This window comes from Vespa crabro, chromosome 5 (assembly GCF_910589235.1).
Source record: "Vespa crabro chromosome 5, iyVesCrab1.2, whole genome shotgun sequence".
NCBI classification, from domain to species: Eukaryota; Metazoa; Arthropoda; class Insecta; order Hymenoptera; family Vespidae; genus Vespa; species Vespa crabro.
Genome location: NC_060959.1, coordinates 5,780,263 through 5,804,482, shown reverse-complemented (window position 1 = coordinate 5,804,482; position 24,220 = coordinate 5,780,263). Strand labels below are relative to the sequence as shown.

The window sequence follows — 24,220 nt, the reverse complement described above, 5'->3', positions numbered from 1 at the left end:
AGTGTCTTTACGAATAAAAACTTATTTATAGCGGAAATATCGCGCAAGTTACTTCCAAGTCTAGCGCTCTCAGCAACATTGTTCTCGTTTTTCGATCATAAAATATACCGTTCAATGTACTCATTTGACATACTTTACTATCTACGAATTCTAAGTGAAATTATCCTAAAAATTTCACTGATATCTCCGTTTACCAATGGTACGTATTAGTATTTAACGGCATACAATGACAATCATATACATTCCTATAAATGAAAACTTTTGATAAGCTTCGCTCGTTAATAAGATGTACGATATCTATCTAGGTACTCGGTAAAAATGTTTAATTATAGCGGACAAGCTCGACTTATTTCGTAGAAATTATCTTGAATTTTCGATCTCTAACCCGTTGTATTTTTTATTTCTTTCGGACGTTGCTCGCGGTACAGAGACTAAAAAATTAAGAATACGCTCGATTCGGACTGGATAATGTCGGTGGATAAAATAAGTAACTTTGGGTACATCCTGACATACGACGCAGGTGGCTCGTAATGGTGTCGTTTAATACTTTGTTACTTTATGTATATGTAGGTGGAATTAATTATTATAACGTATTTTTTTCTTGCGCTTTCTCTCTCTCTCTCTCAACGATTTCTCAATTTAGCGATAATAAGAGATGGAAGTATAACGTAATGTACAATATCCGGTAGCGATGATGTGGTACATATCTACATATGTATCAAAAAGATAAATCGAAGAGAACAAGAAGATATATACAAGCCAAGTTTATATGCTGTTCTGTAAAAATGGTACGATTACCATTCGTCGACATCTCGATGTTCGTACGTCGTATTCCATAAGAAGAAACTGTGGTAAAACTGACAATCCAAATGGAATATCTTTTCGTACGGATGTATAACGTCGCGATTCTTCGATAAATCCTTTTTCTTAATATTAACATGGTGTAAATAAATGATGTAAGCGTATGTTCGATTTAATCGTCACCAACACAGTACAAATTAGGACCTTGTCAGTATTTCCTTTATAGAAATGAAATTAATGTGAGAGGAAAGTAATAACTAATGATAATTAAAAAAAGAAAGAAAAAGAAAGAGAGAGAGAGAGAGAGAGAGAGAGAGAAAATATAAATAACGAATTGGGGACAAAAATTTTAGAAATTCAATATTTCCATAGGAAGTTTATAAAGGAGAAAAAGAAGAATCAATTCTCGATCGATGTTGTCGCGTTGAAGGGGTGTTAAGCAGTCCATCAGGGTTACCAGACTATTTTCATGTCGTTGTGACGTGTTGCGACGTTTTATCGTGCGAATTATCCCCGCACGAATCTCAGATAACGGCCGAGTCGCGTGTAGACGCATTGCGTACCCTCTCTCTCTCTCTCTCTCTCTCCCTCTCTCTCTCTCTCTCTCTCTCTAGATCTCTACATACTATACATACGAAGGTACGTGTGTGCATGCTTTAGCACGACGTGCGTGAGCAATTAGTTCGCCGCTGCATGCAGTCGAGTGAAATGCATGAATGTTGCGTTTATCGAGCTCGCCCTTTCGACGACAACGACAACGACGATGACGACGACGACGACGACGACGACGACGACGACGACGACGAAATAAATCCTTTTTTTGAAGTTTGCGAAACAATGTTATATTCGACTATTTTTCGACGGGATATAAAATACTGTTCGTTTCAGGATATCGCTGAATTTGGTAACGGCCGTTAAGCTTGATGTCGGCAGACAGTTAACGTGATGTTGTGTTATATTCTACTCTCTCTTTCTTCCTCTCACTCTGCCTTTCTCTCTCTCTCTCTCTCTCTCTCTTTCTCTCTCTGTTTTTATTACGCTCGTTTTAAATAAACTTCATTAGCACATTATGAAAGTTACAAGTAAAAGCTTTTCCCCGATCGCGTGAAAAAGGGGTAGAGGAGTAGGGTGAAAGAGAGGGGAGACAAGTTCGATGCGATACTTTTACCTTGTATGATATGTCCGAACGAATTTTAGCATAATAAAAAGGAGGATTCGTGGATAATCGCGTCGATAAAACTACACCGTTCTCAACACATATTCTCTTTAATACTCGATCGAAAAGATTAATAATAACGAAGTAATTATGTATACGATTTGTATCATTCTCATTTAAGGAAAATATGAAAGATAGAAATAGAAATAGAGAGAGAGAGAGAGAGAGAGAGAGAGAGAGAAAATGAAAGAATAAGAAAAGAGAGATAAGAGGAATATGCCTATAGAAAAAGAAAGATCGGTAGGTGGGGGTAAAGAGAAAGAGAGAAGGAAAAGAATATTTGCGAACCACTGAAGAAACTAGTCGCCGTTGGTAGGATCGAAGCGGGCGAGAGTCGAAAACCTTCTGTGAACCCTACTTACCCCCCACCACCGTCCGGTGCGACTGCTTTCTTTCGTTCCTCGATGGGCCCGTTCGAGGCTCGATGGCCGGGCCAAGCTGCAGGCTCGGGGCCTAAAATGCATGCTAGGTTTCTCTCTCTCTCTCTCTCTCTCTCTCTCTCTTTCTTTCTTTTTCTCTCTTTCTCTTGACACACGAAGACTCGGTTGGACGAGGGAGAGGAGAGAAGAACGCTGCTGAGAGAGGGTGAGAGGAGGGAACGCGTTGCTAGGCGTCTTCCTCTCGTTGCTAGGGCCCCGCGACTCGGTGCCCCTCCCGGCTCCGCCCCGTAGCAAGCCACCGCTTCAACTCCGCGGAATAGTCCCAAAATGCATCGGTGCCACACGGTCCTCCCGTCCCTCTAACTGCTGCCTCACCCGTCGCGCAATGTACTGTGCCTGAAAGAGAAAGATAGAGAGAAAGAGGGAGACGGCCTATACGAATGGCTTCGAGTTTCCACTATGACTCCTCTTACCATCGCTCTAACCAAATTCACCAAACATCGACTGACGATCTCTTCGTTCTTTCTTTCTTTCATTTTTCTTTTCGTTGCTCTCTCCTTTATTATTCTTTTTCTTTTTTCTCTTTTCTTTTTTCATTTCTCTTTTCTTTTCCCCCTTTTTTTTCTTTATTCCTTTTTTCATCACCTATCTCCGATGACATCGAAGCCTCTTTTTTTCCTTCTTCTTCGTCCTCTTTTCTTCACTCTAATAATTTCTTTTTTCTAAAATTTGCCATACCATCAGTCATAGACGCTGTTTACATGCCTGTTAGTCTCTTTCTCTCTCTCTCTCTCTCTCTCTCTCTCTCTCTCTCTCTCTCTCTCTCTCTCTCTTTCGACACAGATAACGTGTAATAGATGTAATCTAATTTATATCGTTACAAGGGCGGATGCGTGGGCCATGCCTATTTTAGATGGAACGGCCTAAATGCAATTTATTCCTCTCGCTCTCGCGTTGTTTGTCTTCTATACTTCTTCGCTCTCCAGTTGATGCCGCTTTCCTTGCCTTCTTCTTCTTTCCCCTAGTTACGCGTCGACTCCTCCTCGTTGGATAATTTCGATCTCTCTATCTCTCTATCTCTCTCTCTCTCTCTCTCTCTCTCTCTATTTCTTTCTCTTTCTCTTTCTTATACGAAACATACAACGTAGTAGAAGTATCTTGCTATGCTCTCGCTCTCTCTCTCTCTTTCTCTTTTTTTCCCTCTCTCTCTCTCTCTTTCTCTCTCTTTCTCTTCTACCAAAGTTGCAATCTTCAATTTTTGGCCCCCTCCCATACTCCCCTCGCCCTCCTCTCCCACTCTCATCAGTATGGCGGAGCAGCCATCTTCTTGTCGTTGCCCTCGTCACGTATCGTCGAAAGTACACGGTAGTTTCTTCGTTTTTGTTTTGTTAGTTCTTTTTTGGTTTCGTTCAAACGATCGTTATACCAAACCTCGCACTTACGAGAGAACCTTCTCAAATTCTTCTTTTATAGAAAGGCTTTTTTGCGTCTCGGAGAAGAGAGAGAAAGATGGAAAGAGAGAAAGAGAGATAGAGAGAGAGAGAGAGAGAGAGAGAAAGAAAGAGATTGAAGACCGATTTTCGTCGCACGAACGAATTTAGTTCGAGAGGATACGATCGATAACGATTGATCGCATAAAATTCGCACCTGGAGTTCTTTGTTCATTGGCTATATTCGATTGGTGATGATGATGGTAGACGCTTAGGGTGGTCAATGTAGTAAGGTTTTAAGAAACATGGAGATCGCGAGAAATTGCGGCTCGGTATACACAAATCGATATATCACAAAATCACGACTAATACACGCGTGTAATAAGACGCCAGGTCTCGTGTTGTTTCGTGTCGCGTCACGTTTATCGTGGCTCGGACGCGAGCGTGAATGGCATTAACAAATAATGGAATACGAAAGAAGCCATACGAGACGTAGACGAGGTATTTCATTATTAATGCGCGTACTTATATCGTATCAGCTAGTCGCTAAACGGTAAGTTGAGAAGAAATGACGGCTAATCGTTCGAATCTTTAAATAGTTAGATATATTCGAAGTGAGATCACACGAGTATAACTTTGTTAACCGAGTTTCCTATTCTAATCGAAGATACGCAATCATGTTTAAACAATTAATATCTAATTTACATTATATATAATTAATTAACGTACATATGTATACGATATTGTTAAATAAACTTGATATAATTGAACGACGACGATGACGAGGACTAGCTACGGCCCTGTGTCTTTGCTAGAATCCCCTCTACACCGAGTTTCGAGGCTGCACCTAAAAGCACTATCCCTTCGAGCTGGCGGCCGTTGCAGCGGCATGGCCCTCCCCACCAAGCTTGCATTCCTCCTATTTGGGTCCCCACCATCGGGTCCGAAAAGTGCAACGGCCTAAATTCACGTAGGGGAAGTTACCAAGGGCCTTGGGCTTCTCCCACCCGTTCCCCGGTGCAACAACCTAATTTCTAGACCCTCTCTCCCTACCCCTACTCCACCTCCTTATCCTCATCCTCCTCGTACTCTTCATACTCCTCTCCCTTTCTCCCTACTTCTCTCTCTCTCTTTCTCCCTCTTTCTCTCTCTTTGTCTCTCTCTCTCTCTCTCTCTCTCTCTCTCTCTCTCTCCTCTACCACCGCCCGCACGGAATCATCGTGCCTCTTCTACTTAATGCAATCGCTAGTCGGTTTTCGGTGGCGACCCTTTTCCTCTCCTCTCTCTTGGCCATTTCCCTTCCTCCGTGAGTGCGCGCACGCTCGCCATAGCCTTCTTCTCTGCACTCTCTACTCTCTACTCTCTACTCTTTCTCTCTCTACTCTCTACTTTTTCTCTCTCTTTCTCTCTCTTTCTCTTTCTCTCTCTCTCCTGTCAATCGCTGCTTCTCCCCTTCCCAACCCCCCTCCAAAAGCCCCTTTTCTTATTCCCTCTCGTCGTCGCGCAATCGTGTCCGCTTACTAGCGACTCGTGGATGCAATACGATGCCATCGTACTACAACATCGCGGCAAAGTCCCGCTCTCTTTCCTTCTTCTTCTTCTATTTCTTCTTCTTCTTCTTCTTTTTCTACTTCTTCTTCTACTTCTTCTTCTTCTTCTTCTCTTTTGTTCTTCTTCCTCTTTCATTCTCATCCTCATGGAAAAATATTCGACGTTCTCAAATAATATCTTTTCGAAATAGATTTTTCAGATGAAAGTAAAGAGATAATATAGACGGTGTTATATAATTGATATTTAATAAAAATTTTAAATACTCGTTCGTTACTCGTCAGGTAGTTGTATCGACAAAAGAACGATTTGTTATCGTTCGTGAGAGAAAGAGAAAGAAAAAGAGAGAAAGAGAGAGAGAGAGAGAGAGAGAGAGAGAGAGTGGGGGAGATTCGTTGGATCAAAAACGATCGATCCTTTACACCATTGGAATTCCTTTCGAGTCGGCTTCTCGATCGTTACGCAATTTACCAAAAGAAGCTGAGCGCACCGGGCTGGCCGCTTTCGCCGAGAGAGAAAATCTACGTCGCAAACGTAGTCCTTGTAAAAGGTGTAAAGTGTAAAAAAAAGAGAAAAAAGAGAGAGAGAGAAAAAGATAGAGAGAGAGAGAGAGAGAGAGAGAGAAAAGGAAAGAGAAGAGAGAAGGAGAAGAAAAAAAAAGAAATAAGAAGAGATGGAAGAAGCGTGGGACTCTTTCTCTACGACGGTATCCACGTAGGTATCGAAATTTTCGTCGAAATTAACCTAACGACTAGAACGAAAGATTGTGAGGAAGAAAGCTCCTCGGGGGCTTATTCGTTGGGGCCTGATTAGGCTGTTAAAAAATCGCACTGGCGTGCAGACCTTTCTAGACATTGTTGCAATCGTAGAAATTGGGATGAAGGATCGTTATCTTCATCTTCTTCTTTCTCCCCTCATTCTCTTTTACATCGATGTTCCACGCTTATGCACGAGACCTTCGCGAGCGATCGTTCTCGAGAAGAGAGGTAGGTAGGTAGATAGGTAGGTAGGTAGGCAAGAAGATGGGTAGGTAGATAGATATATGCAACTCCGATCGAATTTTTCTTCTCCACTTTTCTCTACTTGTCAGCAGCGAGCATGACTTTCATTCGATTGTTATTTGAAAGAAGTGCGTGAGTGTGTGCATGTATGTATGAGACAGAGAAAGAGAGAAAGAAAGAGATCTCCTCTCAAAGCACAACTCTCAGACAAGAGAAGAACTCCTGGTTGGCTCTTGCACGCTTTCGAATTTCACGCGGAAATCGGCCCATTTCGGCGCGCCTCTTTCGTTTTCGAAGGCATTTCACCGTTCGAAATCCTTCCTCTCTCTCTCTCTCTCTCTCTCTCGTTGCCATCCTGCTCCTTCCTACTTCTACTCTCTCTCCCACTCTCTCTCTTTTCCTTTTCTTTTCTTTTCTTTTCTTCTCTTCTCTTTTTTGTTTCTTTTCTTTTTTTTTTGTTTTCTTTGTTTCTTTTTCTCTCACCGGAGTAATACACCATCCACCTCTCTTTCTGCACCCGGACAAAACTGTCCTGCCATCCGCGTTCTATGGCGAAGAGAGCCAACTTGAAGAAGAAGCTTTCTTTCTCATCGCGCGTTCTGCGAGAGGAGAGGATCAACGGCCGGACAAAAGTTCTTTGAGCCGAGGACCACCTGCCCGCGGATACGAGCCGCCTCGGTCCACCCCTCCCTCGCCACCTCTACTACATCCCACCCCTCTTCTTGTATTGGCATCGGTGCATTGCCCCTTCGGTTGACTTGGCTTAGCCACTTAGAACCCGAACTTGTTCCCTGAGGATCCCAGGAAAACGCCTAAGCAAATGCCCGTTAACGATGGCGGTGATGTCTTCCTCCATACCTATTTTTTTTTTTTTTTTTTTTTTATTTACCTTTTTCTTTCCTACTCGTTAATCAACTCTTCTCAAATCGTTCTTTAAAGAGTTTCACGAGACAATATGAATTTTATAATGAAATACTTTTTAGTATTGCTACGAATGTTGTTCTTATCCATTTAAATGGATCTTTAGTATCGAGAAGAATTAAATTGAAGGATAAATATGTTCATAATTTATTTTTCAATATCGTCAAATTATATTAATTACATGTAATGTTACCTTGAACGTTCTTCCTGTTATTTGTAATCTTAATAAGTACGAATTTGAAGAAACATTAGGAAACAGTTTAAATATTGTATCCCTTTACATTCTATAAACATTAAGGGATGAAGCGAAGGTTAAATTCGAATGCTTTAATCATGAAGATGGTTTATGGATTATAATATATAAAAACGAAATCTGAAAAGACAAAATTCGTGACCACTTCTTAGTGATGTATTCGTTTACGGTCGAGCTCAGCTTGCACACTCATACGCTTTCGGCGTACACAACGCTAAAGGACGCTTACACGAGCCGCTGCTTGCACGAGACGTTTGCATGCTCTTCTCGGGGGTAGGCTCACTCGTTGCGTGCGCATTGCGTGCACGGAGCAGGCCGACCATAGGATGCCGAAACTTTATTTCCAGAATGTTTGATTTGAGAAAGAAATAGCCGTGACTCGTTCGCCCGAAAGGTTTTTGCCTCCCGTAAACTACGCCTAATTTAAGAGGTTCTTGAACTTGCCTTGCAGTGAACGAATAAAAGAGAGAAAGAAAGATAGAGAAAGAGAGAGAGAGAGAGAGAGAGAGAGAGACAAAGTGAGAGAAGGAGAAAGAAAAAATCACGAGTTTTGTACTGGCTTCGGAGAAATTTCAATGTTTTCATCCGAAAACTTTCATACGCCGTGAGAAACTCAGTCTTACTTATGTTTATTTTGATTGTAACTTTGATTTGTCCTATGTTTCTTTCATTTCTATATTCATGCAGCAAATTCATTCGAAGGAAGACGACGACCGGTTCGGTAAGGTAAATTAGACCCGTAAGAGTTCGTAGAAGAAGAAGAAGAAGAAGAAGAAGAAAGAGGAGGAGGAGGAGAAGAAGAAGGAGGAGGAGGAGGAGGAGGAGAAGCAGAAGGTGGAGAAGAAGGATAGGAGAACGACGACGTGCTTTGACGGGAGAAACCGCGAGCAAAAGGAACGACACGGAAGCGTGAATACGATTCTACCGGACGGACCGGGGAATTCTCTGAGCTGAGAATTTTGGCTTGGCCCGGGCTCTGGCCCGGTCACGGCTTCGTGAGCCCGCTCCGACTTTTTCCACTCTTCCTCCCGAACCCGATTGTTTCGTTGCATCCTGCCGCCTTGCACTCTCCCACAAGAGTTTGGGAACGGAACGAGTCTTCGTACGTACTTTTCGGCGATTCCTATCTACGAAGTCTCTGGTTCGAATGGATAAGGCGCGAATAACGCGTTGTCAGGACTTTTTTTTTCATCCTATCAAAAATCAGATAGAAATGTCTATTTTTCTTTTCTTTCCTTTTCTTTTCTCTTTTCCTTTTTCTTTTCTTTTGTCATCATGCAAGAATCAATTAATACGATTTTTGCAATCGCTTTGTTATCGACACGAATTAAGGAAACTTTCAAAGGTCTAAAACGTTTTATCTGCGTTTATCGTGAATTCGCTTAAATAAAAGATAAGATTTTTCAAATTGTTAAGAACCGACAGCTACGAATGAACTTTATATCATAATAATCCGTCCTATCGCATTTTTTAAGATATACTCGTTCGAACAATAGATTCGACGTGTACCGAAACTAAACACAGCGGGAGTAAGTATCTACGTCGCGATAAAGTGACCGCTAATTGTCATCTATAAAATCGCAGATAATAATGCCCATTCACTTTGACGGAGACACAAGAAATCTTACCGTACGATGACTTTCCAAACGGTATATGTATGTCCACGGGCCTATGTCCTTTCCAATTTCGTCAATCGAAATCCTTATGATCGAAAATATCGATAGTTCAGGTAGAGGTAATAATCTGTAAACGAAAACATAGTTTAAAACAAATTTCTGATATAATATTATATTGTCTTTTACATAAACCATCCAAACGAATGAGATACACAGAAAGAGAGAAAGAGAGAGAGAGAGAGAGAGAGAGAGAGAGACAGAGAGAGAGAGAGGGAGATATCTATATAAATTCTCTATCGATATGGTCGTTAAACAGAACTGTTGAGAAAATTCGTTTTACGAATATGCCCGAGGTTTTTATGAAAAAGGACGAGGACAAAAGCAGGCAGCGATTGCAGCAACAGTAGCAACAACAGCAACCAGTAGTCACAACTACTACCAAACGAGATTGCAATATATGTGTCAGCGTTTCGGTTGATCCGTCTCGCTTCGGGGAATATTGCGTTCCGATTGGCCCGTACCGCCGGAAATCGCGGATGATAAATATTAATTATTTTTGTTTACCTCTCGACGGTGCGGCGCAGCATTAATAACATTTCGATCTTGCTCTATCCATTTTGCGGCCCTCCTCTTCTACCCCAAGCAACCCCGGCCGGCCAGGAGCAAGACTACGGGCCGGGTGGTAACAAACGAAATTGTTAGTTCATGCCGTTTGGTCTCGCTCTGCAAAAACATTGGAACAACGGGTTCGGAACCTTCCTCCTACTCATTTCCAACAACGTTTTCAGCGTATGTGTGTGTAAAAGAGAGAGAGAGAGAGAGAGAGAGAGGGGAGAAAAGAGAGAGAGAGAGAGAGAGAGAGAGGGAGAGAAAGGAGGGGCAGGGGGAGGGGGAGGATGGTAACAGTCGCACAATGATCGTCGCGCGAATACGTAATTTTCGCAAACAAAGTAGTCGTGCAAATAATAAAACGCGCGTGTTTACCTTGACCGATGTGTTCCGCGAGCTCAACGAATTTAATTGCAATATCGACTAGGGTATATGCATAACCCGGACGACGAAATTCGGTTTTAGGCATTCTCTCTACCTACCTTCCTCTCTACCTCCCTCTCTTCCTCTTTCCTTCCCTCTCTGTCTCTCTCTCTCTCTCTCTCTCTCCCTATCTATCTATCTATCTCTCTCTAGTCGCATTCGTATGGAGGGTGGCGCGAGTAAAATCGCCGGCATCGAATGCCGAATCCGCGCCAGGGGTTCGACGCAACCCAGGCTAATCCGGTGAGCTCGATCACCGGATGATTATAATGGCTGTTGTCTGCTTTCGATCTTTCGAAGATTCCTACAGGTATGAGAATATAACGTTAATGAAAGAGAGTAATTAGCGATTGACGTATTGTCTCTCATTCGATTCATTATTGTTACGAGTTTAGGACGTATGAAAAAGAAGAAAAAAAAACAAACAAAAGGAGAACTGATAAAAATTATTATTATTATTATTATTATTATTATTATTATTATTATCATTATTATTATTACTATGATTATTATTATTTTTATTATTTTTTCTTTTTCCTTTCCCAACAGGGCAAATGTATACGAATTTCTCGTGAAAATCACGAATTGTTTATTATCTAATTTCCAACGTAACGCGAGTTTAGCGAGCGAAGTAGACACGAGGGTGGAGGGTAATAAAAGGTATATCTTGATGAGGTCGGTTCCGCGCGTACCAAGGTCTACGAATTTCATTGTTACACGGACGCTCACAATTAGAGGCTCGCGTGCGTCCTGTGAGCGGAGAAGGCTCGCGCGAATCGCCGTTGAAACCGGTGAAAGGAAGTCGAACGATGGAAAACGATGGAGGGACAAGTTGGCGAGAACTTTCGACTTGGCTGTGTGACCATCACCCTCTCCCTCCACCCACCCGCTCACCGAAATTTTCTTTCTTTCTTTTTTTTTTTCCTTTACATCACAGAGTTAGTCGATAAATCATTAAAAAAAAAAAAAAAAAAAAAAAAAGAAGGTAAAAAGGAAGAAAGAAAGAAAGAAAGCCGTTTTACAAATCCATGCCAATTTTTGGCTATCGAACATTCTGCGTCATCATTCGTTGCGACCGTTCTCTTGCAAATACGTTATCGCGTTATTCTATATTTAAGTTCAATGCCAAGTGGTAACAAACTTTCATTAAGCCACGAGAGAGAGCGAGAGAGAGAGAGAGAGAGAGGGAGAGAAAGAGAAAGAGAGAGAGGGAGAGAGAGAGAGCTTTGCGATTATCGTAGCGATGATCGGACTACGTTCCTCGACTTTGTTCGTTCTTCTTCAAAGAAAAAAGAAAAAAAAGAACAAAGGAATACTGATGAAAGAAAGAAAGAAAAAACAAAACAAACAAAAAACACAGAAATAAAAACTCGGATCTCGACGTTTCGACTAGCTTAGTACTTCGAGAAAACCCAACTACATTGTGTTGACACTTGGGAAATTTCAAGTATGCGCCGCCGGATACTTTGCCATGACCGTACGCAGACGCATACGCGCTTTTCTTTGTCTCTATTGAAAAATTCTATGCATCCTGGAGCAGCCGAGAAAAATGTAGAAACGTTCTAATGTACACTGTGGTCTCGCCCTCTACTCCCATCCCTTTTTCCTCCCCTCATACCTTAGACGCAAGTATACGTTATGCACGAGTCCCACTCGGGTTTATACCGATATACAACATAGAAACACATGTCCTTCCTTGCATCCTACGGTTAGATATTTACAAATTTACTGAAAATGAAAATAAAAGCATAGTGGATGGAGACCAGAGAACAAGGGGGTGGGAAGAAGTGAAGTGCATCGTTAAAAACAAACGTACTACGTATATTTAGATAGGTAACACACGTATGTATATATGTATGTACCGTAGTCGATGAGTTCTCAAAGCGTTCGATCGGCGCCGTTCGAGAGGAAATAGCGTGTTGTTAACGATAAAGTAACGATAAATTGATATTAACATCATAATCGAGCATCAGGAATCAAGAGTATTGTCGTGTTTGTGCGACAACGATTACTAAATACGAATTTCCATGGTCAGCAATTTACATTACAAGCTATCATCCTGGTCGTACCTTTTTATTTATAAATACGAACGCCGTGGGGCGTTCCATTTTGAAGGCGCTCGTTTTCGAAGTGTAACGATCTTATATAGATAGGTACATGAATGTAAAGGGTACATTGAATTATATACGTTAAGCCAGCACGAATTGCGTTTACATCGAACTCACGGTTAGAGATGGGATATGTCCTAATTATAATTATCTCCTACTGGCCAGTCGTATAATTAATACACACATATATATATATACATACACACATACATACGTATACCAGGATTTGTTTGCTCATTGAACACGCTGTGTAAATGGTATATTTAACAAAAGCTTTTTGACGAAATTCGTAAGGAAGCGCATAATAACTTTGCCTTTGGTTGCGCTTGGAAAAGAACAGAAAAGAAAAAAAAACAGGAAAAAAAAGGGTGAACCGATCCCCACGTTCTCGAACAATCAGATAATCGAAAGTAGAGCAAAGTTGATCGCGATTATAACACCAGGAGGTTATCGTGTGAAAATATCTTTTCCTCTGGAATAAGTGAAAATCCTTTGAAGAAAAAAAAAAAAAAAGGAAAGGAAAGCACAGGTTCAGCTCTGTGACCGTTTCTGAAATAGCCTCGCCGAACGAATAGAACAGGTTTAGAGATTAAATCGAAGTCTAATAAATAATCGTATTTAAAAAGTAGTACGTCTCGTCGTTTATATACCAAGGTCTCTTCTTTCTCGGACGTGCAATCATCATGACCCGAATACTTTCCTCGAGAACTACCAATATTTGTGTAATTATAAAGAGCACGAAGTATTTCTTCGTAATCTACTTATTGTGTGTTTGGCGAATTTACGAAACGTTTTGGTGAATACGTGAAATACATTTAAAAAAAAGTGTTCCTATGTATTAAATAATAAATTCGACAAGTATATTGATTAAGAAAGTCACGAACGCGTGTTTATCGTCAACGGACGATCGCGAATCGTTCGAGAATGAAAACGATAACCCCTTTCCTTTGAAGTTAGACGTGCCAAGAACGAGAGATGATCGTTTCTCGCACGAAGAAGAAACAACGATGACTTATATCGCATAATTACGAGAGAAATTGGAGAAGATATCGTAAGAGGATTATCATCGTTCGATTCTTCAAATAAAAGATATAAGAGAAAGGGGGGAGAGAAAAACAGAGAGAAAAAAGAAATTATATATATATATATATATATATATATATATATATATATATACATATGTATAAAATAATATTACGGATTAATTTTTCGTGATACTCTTACGTTCATACGAGCAAAGGACAGGTGTTCATGTATATAAAATCATGCGACGAGTTTAACGTATGCACCAAGCCGTTGTCCGTTCTAAAACGAAAATCGCGAAAGCTATCTGGTTTTTCTGGTGAAAGTAACTTTATCGGCGCGAGAAATCTCAGGATAAATCGCCGCGTTAATATACCGCGTCGCATTCAACGTGCGTATATACGTGTAGCGAAAAACACTCATGTTTTCGAGCACCCTTCTTTTACGTTGGATGAAATTCTCTGTCGGTCGAATAAACGAATAAGAAATAAAAATGCAAAATATTATTTCTTATTAGCATCCTTAGAACCTGTAATACTTTATATAGTTATCGTTATCGTTTCGAAAAAAGAAAAAAAAAAAAAAAAAAAAGAAAAAAAAAAGAAAAAAAAAGGAAAATATCTTCGTTGATGTATATACGTATAAGAGGTATGTATATATGTATGTACGTATGTACGTATATCAAAAGTGTACGAAATATAACCAATACATACGAATATATTTATACACGTATACGGTAGAGTTATGTACATATGTAATTTATGCAACGGTGTCGTGAAATTTGCAAACGAGTCTAAAAATCGCGTAGCCTCTATGGGCCTTGCTTCGTTGATTTCATAATCAACCGTATCCTTGCGTCATCGAGCGAAACACTTCGATCGACGACGACGACGACAACAATTCCGAACGATCGAGTCGACCTCGAAGAATTTGCCGGCCCGTTCGCTGATCGACCACACCTAGCTTCTCTCTATAACCCGTATCATCTCAATTTTTAGATACCACAACTGTCTATCTAATCAATCATCATAGACAAATGTCTCGAATCTTCTACTATCCTCGCCTTCCAACGTTAGTTCGCGTCCATCGGTATAGAAATTCCATCGTCTATTTTGGTCGAGGATAGAATAGCAAAAAAAAGAAAAATAAATAAAAAACATCGTCGTAATAGGATAGAACTAAACTATTCTCTTAGATATTTCGTGAAATGTCTAATTTTATGATGCAAAAAAAAAAAGAGAAAAAAATACAAAATGAAGTTTTTAAACTGTCTTTACATTATGACCACTTGTGTACATAAGAAAAGCAAGGAGATAGTATTCATTATAATCATAATATCTTTAATATATATTAAAGATATATTACATATATATTATACACACACAATATATATATATACTTAAATTATTATATGTATGTATGTATGTATGTATGTATGTATATATACATATATATACATATATATATACATATATATATACATATATATACATATATATACATATATATATGTATATATATACATACATACATACATATATATATATATATATATTTTGTCGTTTCCGCATGCAACGGGCTGCGTCGTCGTTAGCATCGACGTCGGTTATACATACGTGTAGTTTTGGTCGGACATCCGGTACCGCTTTCGCCGGTGAATTTATTTATTATTTCGGAGCTTCGTGGGCCGAGCAAGTACATACGCATACTTTCATGCATGTGTGTACGTGTGCGTGCATACGTGCATGTGTGTTAGTGTATATGTTCATATGGCATTGCATGGCTGACGGGCTCCCGGCAAAACTCTTGCCTCGAATCACGAACGGACGGGGACGCACTTCCGCTTCTTCATTATGCGTTAGAACGAACCCGCATATAATTGGAAGGTAACGCACCGAATTAGGGACCAGGCTGCTCCTTTTATCGAGCAAATTGTAGGAGCGCGAGAAGCGCTTCCTGCTTTCTCGCGTTAGTCGTCCGCTTTATTTTTCGGCCTTCTTCTTCTTCTTCTTCTTCTTTTTCTTTTTCTGATAATAATAATAATAATAATAATAATAATTATTATTATTATTATTATTAATATTATTATTATTCTTTTTCTTTCCTTGCTTATTACATTTGTTTATTACGAATTTGTTATTGTTTCGAAATATTTCATATTCACGTATGAGAAAATCATTGCAAGATTTTATTGATGGATATTATGAAAGATATTGAATAGTTTTTTTTAAAGAACAAGTGATCAATGAGATATTACGAGGAATCGATTGATGAGATAACGATGATAGTGTGACACGCTGTCGTTGTTCGGGGATTATATTGTAATAAAAATATAAAGCAATAAGGAAAAAAAGAAGAAAAAGAAAAAGAAATAGAAAAAGAAAAGACTTAATCTAACTTAATTCCGTCGTAGATTATGGTAGCAAAAAAAAAAGAAAAAAAGAAAGAAAGAAAGAAAGAAAAAGAAAAAAAGACAAGTCGTTCGATTTAATGAAAGATTATTTTTGTAAACTTATATCAGTTTCCTCGACTTCATTAATGTATCACGTTGCATATTGATTAAGTTGAAGTTAATCGATATTATAATGATCGATTTTTCTTGAGTAAGTTTAAAGAGAAACGTTCTTAGCTTCGAGTGCCCTCTAATAATAAGTTCCTTCTATTGTTATTTTTATTAGCGAGGTCAGGAGGAATGAGCAGCGGGACGATCGGTAAAATTCAAATGATTCTACGAGTGGATATCGTTTGTGCGGTCAGACAGAATTTCTATCGGTACGACTAGTTATTTGAAATCCACCTTGTGTCTATCTCTGTATTCTCTCTTTCTCTCTCCCTCTCTCTCTCTCTCTCTCTCTCTATATATATATATATATATATATATATATATATATATATGCGCGGATGGACCATTCGTTTGAATCGTGATTGCTACGACGAACCCAACGAATAAAGTGTAAAGTGACGTTGGGAAAAAATCTATTTCAATCTTTTCTTTCTTCTTTTTTTTTCTTTTTTATTTTTTGCTTTTATAAAAGACGAAAGAAAAAAAAAAGAGATGACGATAAAAATTCGAGACAATTGGGATTCACCTAAGATCTTCGAGATTTGACAAATTGAATTATATTTTGTAACCAAACGAAATTAGATCTCGAGAATGGATGTATCTATGTACGTATGTACGTATATTATCTCGTAGAATTGCAACAGAATGACGATTGTTTCGTCGAGTTTCGACGAGTTCCTCGTGGAAGATATCGTCCGTCGGAGATATATCGTCAGCGTAATTGAAACTCTAGGAAACGTCCACACAGTTGCCTAAGACGTTTCTATGTACGCTGCATTCTAGGCGGATGACGCATCTATAGAGCGCTCGACCGGTTCGTCCTTTCTTTGTTCGTCGAATACTGCAAATCGGTGCAACTTTTCGAAGCAGTTTTTACGTCCAAAACGGTGTCGTCATCTCGTTCGTCGTTGCAAAAATCCAAAGCCGACGATTTCGAAATTCGCGGGTTGAATCGTACCTACCTTGCGATTTTAATAATAATAATAATAATAATAATAATAATAATAATGATAATGATAATAATAATAATAATGATAATAATAATAATAATAATAATAATAATAATAATCAAAAAAAAGAAAAAAAAGAAAAAACAAATCATCGATTGCAACTGGGTAGATTGTTAAGCGTGTAACTCTTAATAGTTAGCCTAGCTAAAAAAAAGAGAAGGAAAGAAAGAAAAAAAGAGAAGAAAAAAAGAAAAAAGAAAAAAAAGCAAAGAAAAAGAAATTAACCTAAAAACTCTCGAAAAAGAGTCAATGATTGTTAATATCACTTAAGAACTTAAGGCTCACCCTGTATGTGTATAACTACGTTTAAAAATTCTCTCGACAATAATAACCGTGCTTTGCATCGATTTTCTACAAGGGTAGCTAAGAGAATAACTTTTTTCCAAATGTTGGTAGTTCCTTTTACGTAAACAGGTCACCGACGTAGGAAAGAATTTATCGACCAGCAGCAACCAACCGATGAAGCGAGTAACGTTCTACGACCGATTCGAACGACTTTCCCCCTACGTGCCTCACGAGCGTGCATATTTCTCAAAGTAATGCTATTTTCCGTATACGCAGAGCGTCCACCTCTCCAAAGAGCGTAAAAATATATTTCACTAACTATTATCTATCCTATTATCTATAAATTAACCTATTATCTATTGTAATAATTTGCACGGAAAACTTTCGGGGGGAAGGAAGAAAAAGAAAGAAAAAAAGGAACAAAAAGACGGAGAAAAATAAAAAAAATATAAAAAGAAAAAAAAAAAAGAAAGAAAGAAAACAAAATAGCACGTGCAACGAGATATCTAAAATATTATTTAAAAATTTATAATATATCGTGACGTTCGTTCGTACCTACATATATCGTGTTTAGATCTTCAAAGATGTTCTTAGAAGATCGACAGATTTTTAACGTGTCGGATTATCTAACACCGTCGGTATAGCGTGACTATAGTACGCACGAACGGGTGGTAGGTGTGTTGAGGGGTCCGAGTACGGTGGGGAAGAGAAGCGACATAGGTCCTCAGGGTCAGGGTGGCCAGCTTTCGTGGACGGGGAGAAAAATGGGGAGAAAGAGAAGGTGAGGAGGGTTGGAAAGAGACGGACGAGTCCTTGGAACGAGATGGAGCACAAGGAAGGGCCAGCGAGCCAGGTTTTCGAGAAGCCTGTTGCGGGGAGGGGGAACGGTGTTCCTACAGAAGGTGAACGTCCAAGGGGGCAACCTGTTCGGGGTTCATGGCCCTCGCACGAATAGCAAACGTGCAGGGAGCCGTCCTGTCCAATCTGCTAGCGAGCCTCGTGCAAAAGGGCCGCAGCTTCTTCTCCTTCTCCTTCTTCTCCTTCGTATTCTCCTTCGTATTCTTCTTCTTCTTCTTCTTCTTCTTCTTCTTCTTCTTCTTCTTCTTTTTCTTCTTCTTCTTCTTCTTCTTCTTCTTCTTCTTCTTCCTCTTCGTCTTTGGCACGAGTTTTCGTTTGGCACGAAAAGAAAGATAGTTAAATCGATGATCCAAGGACTTTTTTTCAAAGATGGACTTTAACGAATTTAACTACATTACAAGACGTAATCGTTTACTTCGTTGAAGATAACTTTTATAATAGATAAAAATAAAAAGGAAAGAAAATAAGAAATAAAAGAAAAGAAAGAAATCATTCGAAGGAACTAATGATCTAATCGAACGAAAAGCAGAGAGGGAGAGAGAAAGAGAGTTATAAACTTGAATCTTCTCGTTAGATAAAAATGAAATAAGAATTTGCCTACGTCTCTCTCTCTCTCTCTCTCTCTCTCTTTCTCTTTCTCGACGAATTCACTTCCTGCAAAGATGACTTAAGTCGACGTCGTACCGGTCGGTCGGTCGGTCGGTCGGTCGGTCGGTCGACACGAAACGTAAGAGAGACGAGCAACCGAGGTAACAGCAGCAGCGGTAGTGGCAGCTTCGGCAGGAGCAACAGCGGCAGTGGCAGCGGCAGCAGCAGCAGCAGCAGCCACAGCGGCACGAAGCACATTTCTTTTCGACGGGTGGAAGGTACGAAAGAGAGAACCAGTTTTCGAACGTATACTCGCGTCTCGATTATATACCTTCTATCCTGGTCCTACTCTGTGTCTCGTGCTTCTTGCCAGGAAGAATTCTATTCTATTATCCCATTACATGTCTTCGAAGATTTATTTTTAGATAGAATCCACACAGAGAAAGAGAAAGAGAAAGAGAAAGAGAGAGAGAGAGAGAGATGTCTAGCATGGTAGATGTTGATACCATTCCTTTGACATCGATGACGATGATAGGACTCTAATGTAGTGTTGGTGGATGTACTGCTATGTTCCTTCCTACCGGGACAACACGAAAGGGGTTTATAACTCATTCGCGTCAGGATGAAAAGTAAGTAGCCGGGCAAAAGGATCCGCGGTCTCGACGAAGAAGCTGCGTTTAGCTACCGATCGACTTCGGGTTTTGTTGAGGGTCAAAGATCTCTTCTCGCCTACATATAGTATGAAAAAAAGAGGATCTGCCGAGTCGAGAGAGAGAGAGAGAGAGAGAGAGAGAGAGAGAGAGAGGGAAAGACAAAGAGACCGAGAGAGAGAGAGAGAAAGAGAGGACTATACCTTGCGAAAAAAGATGGCCGTTTTCATGCATCCTGTATAAGCGTATACCTACATATAGTATACATAAAAGTTTTTTACTTGGCACGTATCGACATCTCTACGTAGTCGACGTGGCAGCCGGGACGCCTCTGTGTGACGTAACCGCCATGCTGTTAATCGGCTACATTTTAAGTGAGCTGTTTAAATACTTTCGCACGATATTACGTTTTCATTACGTAGAGATACTAACGTACGTGCCGTATATGGGAATATACGGTAGTCCTAAATGTTGTTTCCTTTGATCTTCTTGCCATGTTTTTCTTTTTTCTTGTTTGTTTTCTCTTCTTGCTTTGTTTTGTTTTGTTTCTTTTATATACATTCTTCACGTTTCCTTTTTTTTCTGCCATGGAGGACGATTTATATCCTATATTAGTCCGTGCAAAATGCAATTGTATCATATAAACCAAGAAAAATATCCACCTCGCGGTATCGCCTGCAGAGGTCATTAGACAAGAAACATCGACGACAACTGCGACTTTATAATCTTATCTCCCGGACGGTTTAGTCATACCACAAATAGGTTTGCACGAAGCCAACCGATAGGATAAATTCTGGATAATCTTGTTATATCTACTAAAATTTCGCCTATAAATAAATGACTATAAATTCGCTTAAAACTGGATAGGAAATATACATATATATATCCATATATATTTAAATATATAATATACATAATATATAATATATTCATTATATATATTATATAAATGTGTGTGTATATGTATAAATATATATATATATATATATATATATATATATATGTATATATATATAGAGAGAGAGAGAGAGAGAGAGAGAAGAATTGATCGAGTCTGGAGATTCTTCGTGATCGTTATTCCGATAAAGATCGCGATGTGATGAAAAAGAAAGGGATCGTACGTGGCGCGTAAGTTTTGCATGTGATCGAAGCGAATTTTGGTTAGCGGTAATACGAGACTTAATGCCAAAGACATTTTAAACTCGTCTGCCGGGGATATTGGTATCCTTTTACCATCGTGAAACCGCAGAAAAGTCCGATGGGGTACGCAGAGATTCGTTTTGGTATGAGAAATAATCATGGGTGTTCAGGGGTCGTCCTTAGAAACACGGGGAAAAAGAAAATTATTCATTCAAATTCAAACTCATCTCTCAAGCTTATAAATGATTATCAATAGATAAAAATGGTATATCTTAGTGAAAAAAATTCTCAATGTAATTTTTCTTATCGATATATAATATCGAACTCGAAACTCAACGATCGTTGTTCCGACTGCATTGTTTTGATATCGTGAAAAGCAAAGTGTATGTACCGAGTGTCGTACGATAACATCGACCAAAATTTTGCTGATCAAGCAAGAAACAGCTCTTGGACGGACTTAACGACGAGACATATAAAATCATTTCTTCGGGCTTGGTGGTGGTCTCGCGCGTTAGATCACGAACACTAAGCGATAAGGCATCAAACGAAGAAGAGATAAAAAGCGACGTGGTATGCGAGTTCGAAAGTTTGTCGGAATAATAAAGGTTGAGTCGGAGAAAAACGATCGAAAGGAGGCCTCGTTGTAACGAGGTATCTTCGCGAATAAGTCAATCGAGAACGTGCTTATCCGGCAATTACATGGGTGGATCATACGCGACCACGCGTACACACATATACACAGACACACGCGCGCGCGCGCACACACAGACACACATACACAAACACACACACACACACACACACATATGCATACGAACGTCAAGAAATTTGACCTGCTCGAGGAAGAGCTACTCGCTAACGGCGATCGATATTCCGTAAATCGATTCTCTTTTAGTTTCCTTATGTTTCTTTCTTTTTTTTCTTTTTTTTTTTTCTCTTTTCTTTTTTTCTTTTCTTTTGCCGACGATTGCTCGTTATCATTAAATATTTATTTATACGTTTTCCCGTAAATAATATTTCACTCGAAAAGGAAAGTGTAAATTCGCGAATACAGCGAAGTCACAAATTTCTTCGCTTACGGTCCGTTTTCGGGGTAGGAAGGGGGAGAACAGGGAACTAATGAGAAGAGCATCGTCGTATGTTGTAATTTTCGAATGATACTACGAACGAAAAGAAAAAGGAAGAAAAAAAAAACGGAAGTATTTCTCGGACGGGTACGTCTATCCTTCTGCGTCGTTCGAGCAAGCAAAAAACAAAATAGTAATCCAAGGTCATAGTTTCGCAAGACGATGGCACGCATCGAAAATACGTATGATTTAAGTTCTTTTTAACGGGGAACGATATACGATATGTGAGATGCATGTCGTGAATGAATAGTTACGTTCGTTTTTTCTTCTATCTCTTATTTCTTTTTTTTTTCTTTTCTCACCCCCTCTTCAATCTCTTATTTGTTCTTCCACGGAAAATGAGTCAAATCGAAGAATCGTCGTGAATCGGTACTATTGTAAAGGCCGATAAGGATTTATCGATAAAAAAAAAAAAAAAGAAAAAAAAAAGAAAAAAAGAAAAGAAAAAAAGAAAAAGAAAAAAAATACTCTGGGACAAATAAATTATTTCGATCGAATTTTCAATAATTAGATAGCGTGTATCGATCGCGAGTCCGACGATTCGATTAAATATCGAAGGACACGAATCTGCATCCATAGGTCTCATTATCATTATCGCTTCAGATCTAGAGATACATTCGCGCGTCAACGAAGAAGAAAAGATAAACACCTTGCACTGTGTTGACACAGATGCATCAGAATTATAAGTGACATTAAAAGATACCCGTTTATAGATATTACGAGCCCGATAATTTAGCGAGTGGCAAGAGGAGGAAGGAAGACGAGCGGACGGCTAGCGGACGGCCGACGGCGCAAAAAAATATCGCGCCTCGTCCTTACTAATAGCTGCGATGGCTGACTAATTGAATGACGCGCGTGAGTCTCCTGTCTTTTTCTCTGTCTCTTCTTTTACATTTCGATTATACGAATGTTTGAAAAGTTTTTCAAGATCGTTTACCCTCGAAATTTTTCCGATTTTGTTAAACATGGAACAAAAGGAAAAGAAAGAAACAAAAGAAAACAAAAAAGATACAAAAGAGAAAAAAAGAAGGACAAAAACAAAAAGAACGAGAAAGACGAAGATTAGACAGAAAAAAGGAAACTTTTGTCTCTTCGAAGGCGTCAGAATCATCAGGGTCGTATAAGGGGAGTGTCGTGCAAGAGAAGAGAACGAATATCTATAAGAAAAATAGAAAGAAAGAAAGAAAAAAAGAAAGACCGAAAGAAAAAAAGAAAGACCGAAAGAGTGATAGAGAGAGAAAGAAAGAGAGAGAAAGAAAGAGAGAGAGAGAGAGAGAGAAAGAGAGAGAGAGAAAGAGAGAGAGAGAAAGAGAAGGAGAGAGAGAGGATTCGCGTTTCGCGGGCGCCGCAAACGGCAGAAAAATCGGCGCGGCTAGCCTCGGCGCAGCTAACTGTACATAAGTTTGGCTATGCACGGGCTAAATGCCGAGAGGGGGAGGAGGAGGGTAAAGTGGGTGGGGACGAGGAAGAAGGGTGGCAGCAAGAGAGGAGGGAAGGAGTAGAATGTTGAAAAGAGAGAGAAAAAGAAAGAGAGAGAGAAAAAGAAAGAGAGAGAGAGAGAGAGAGAGAGAGAGAATGAAAGAGAGTGAGAGAAAGAGAGAGGGAGAAGTAGAGAGAGAAAGAGATAGATAGATAGATAGATAGATAGAGAGAGAGAGAGAGAGAGAGAGAGAGAGAGAAAGAGAGAAAGAGAAAGGGAGAGAAAGGGAGAGAAAGAAAGAAAAAGAGAGATAGAGTCAAACGAAACTACCGAGTAGGAGAGGAGGGATGGCAGGTGGGGAGACGCGGGAGGATGGACGTTTGAAGGAAGGAAGGAAGGAAGGGAGGAGAGAGAGAGAAAGAGAGAGAGAAAGAGAGATAGAGCAAAGTACGCGGCGCGCGCGCGTCCGTTCGTTGTAGAAGAAGAGGAACGAAGGAAGAGAAGAGAGAGAAAGAGAGAGATAGGGTTGCGCCGATGGTGGTGGCGATGGTGGGGCCAAAGAATTGGCGAGGACCAGGCAGGCAGGCAGGCAGGCAGGCAGGCAGGCAGGCAAGCAGGCAGGCAGGCAGGCAGGCAAGCAGGCAGGCAGGCAAAACAGGCAGGCATAGGCAGAGCAGGCCCGAAGCGGTGGCGGTGGCGGTGGCGGTGTACGGAGGGGTGAAGCCGCCCCTCTCGCGAGTAGTAGACTCGAGAGGGGGGGACTTTGCCCCACTCCTCTTTTGCGCGAGGTTCCTATGAATTTTGCGACACTCGATAAAAAGTGGTTCCACGAGGTTAACATTTCGGTAACTATACCCTCGCGCGCTGTTCACGCACGCATACTCTGCAACGCATACACATTTACGCGCACGCCCTGCGCCTACCACCACACGCACTACCACTGCTATCACTATTATTACTACACTACTACTACTACTATTATAAAGCTACCGTGCGAAGAAGAGAGAAAGAAGAGCAAAGGAGCGTCGCACGCGCGTGTACATACATGCATCCATCATCCACGTGTGCACGTACGGTTAAAGGAGAGCGATAGAAGAAAGAAGGAAAGAAAGAAAGAGAGAGAGAGAGAAAGAGAGAGAGAGAGGGAAAAAGAGAGAGAGAGAGAGAGAGAGAGAGAGAAAGAGAGAGATTTTGCCGTGTGGTAGGAAGAGACACGCACACTCGTGAACGATCGAAGAGAGCGAGAGAGG

General features: G+C 40.1%; 1 long non-coding RNA gene across 3 annotated transcripts in view; it reads right to left on the bottom strand.

The window, feature by feature from the left end:
* The window catches only part of LOC124424449, a 51,684-nt gene extending 31,580 nt beyond the window's left edge, over nucleotides 1-20,104 (bottom strand). For 2 of the 3 annotated variants that reach the window (XR_006942319.1, XR_006942318.1), the window contains exons 1-3: nucleotides 17,743-20,104; nucleotides 9,731-9,889; nucleotides 9,179-9,293 (exon numbers count right to left, since the gene is read on the bottom strand). This is a non-coding gene — a long non-coding RNA (uncharacterized LOC124424449). The remainder of the gene's footprint in view (nucleotides 1-9,178; nucleotides 9,294-9,730; nucleotides 9,890-17,742) is intronic. The other variant, XR_006942320.1, reaches the window with a different exon arrangement.
* Between the last annotated feature and the right edge of the window lie 4,116 nt (nucleotides 20,105-24,220).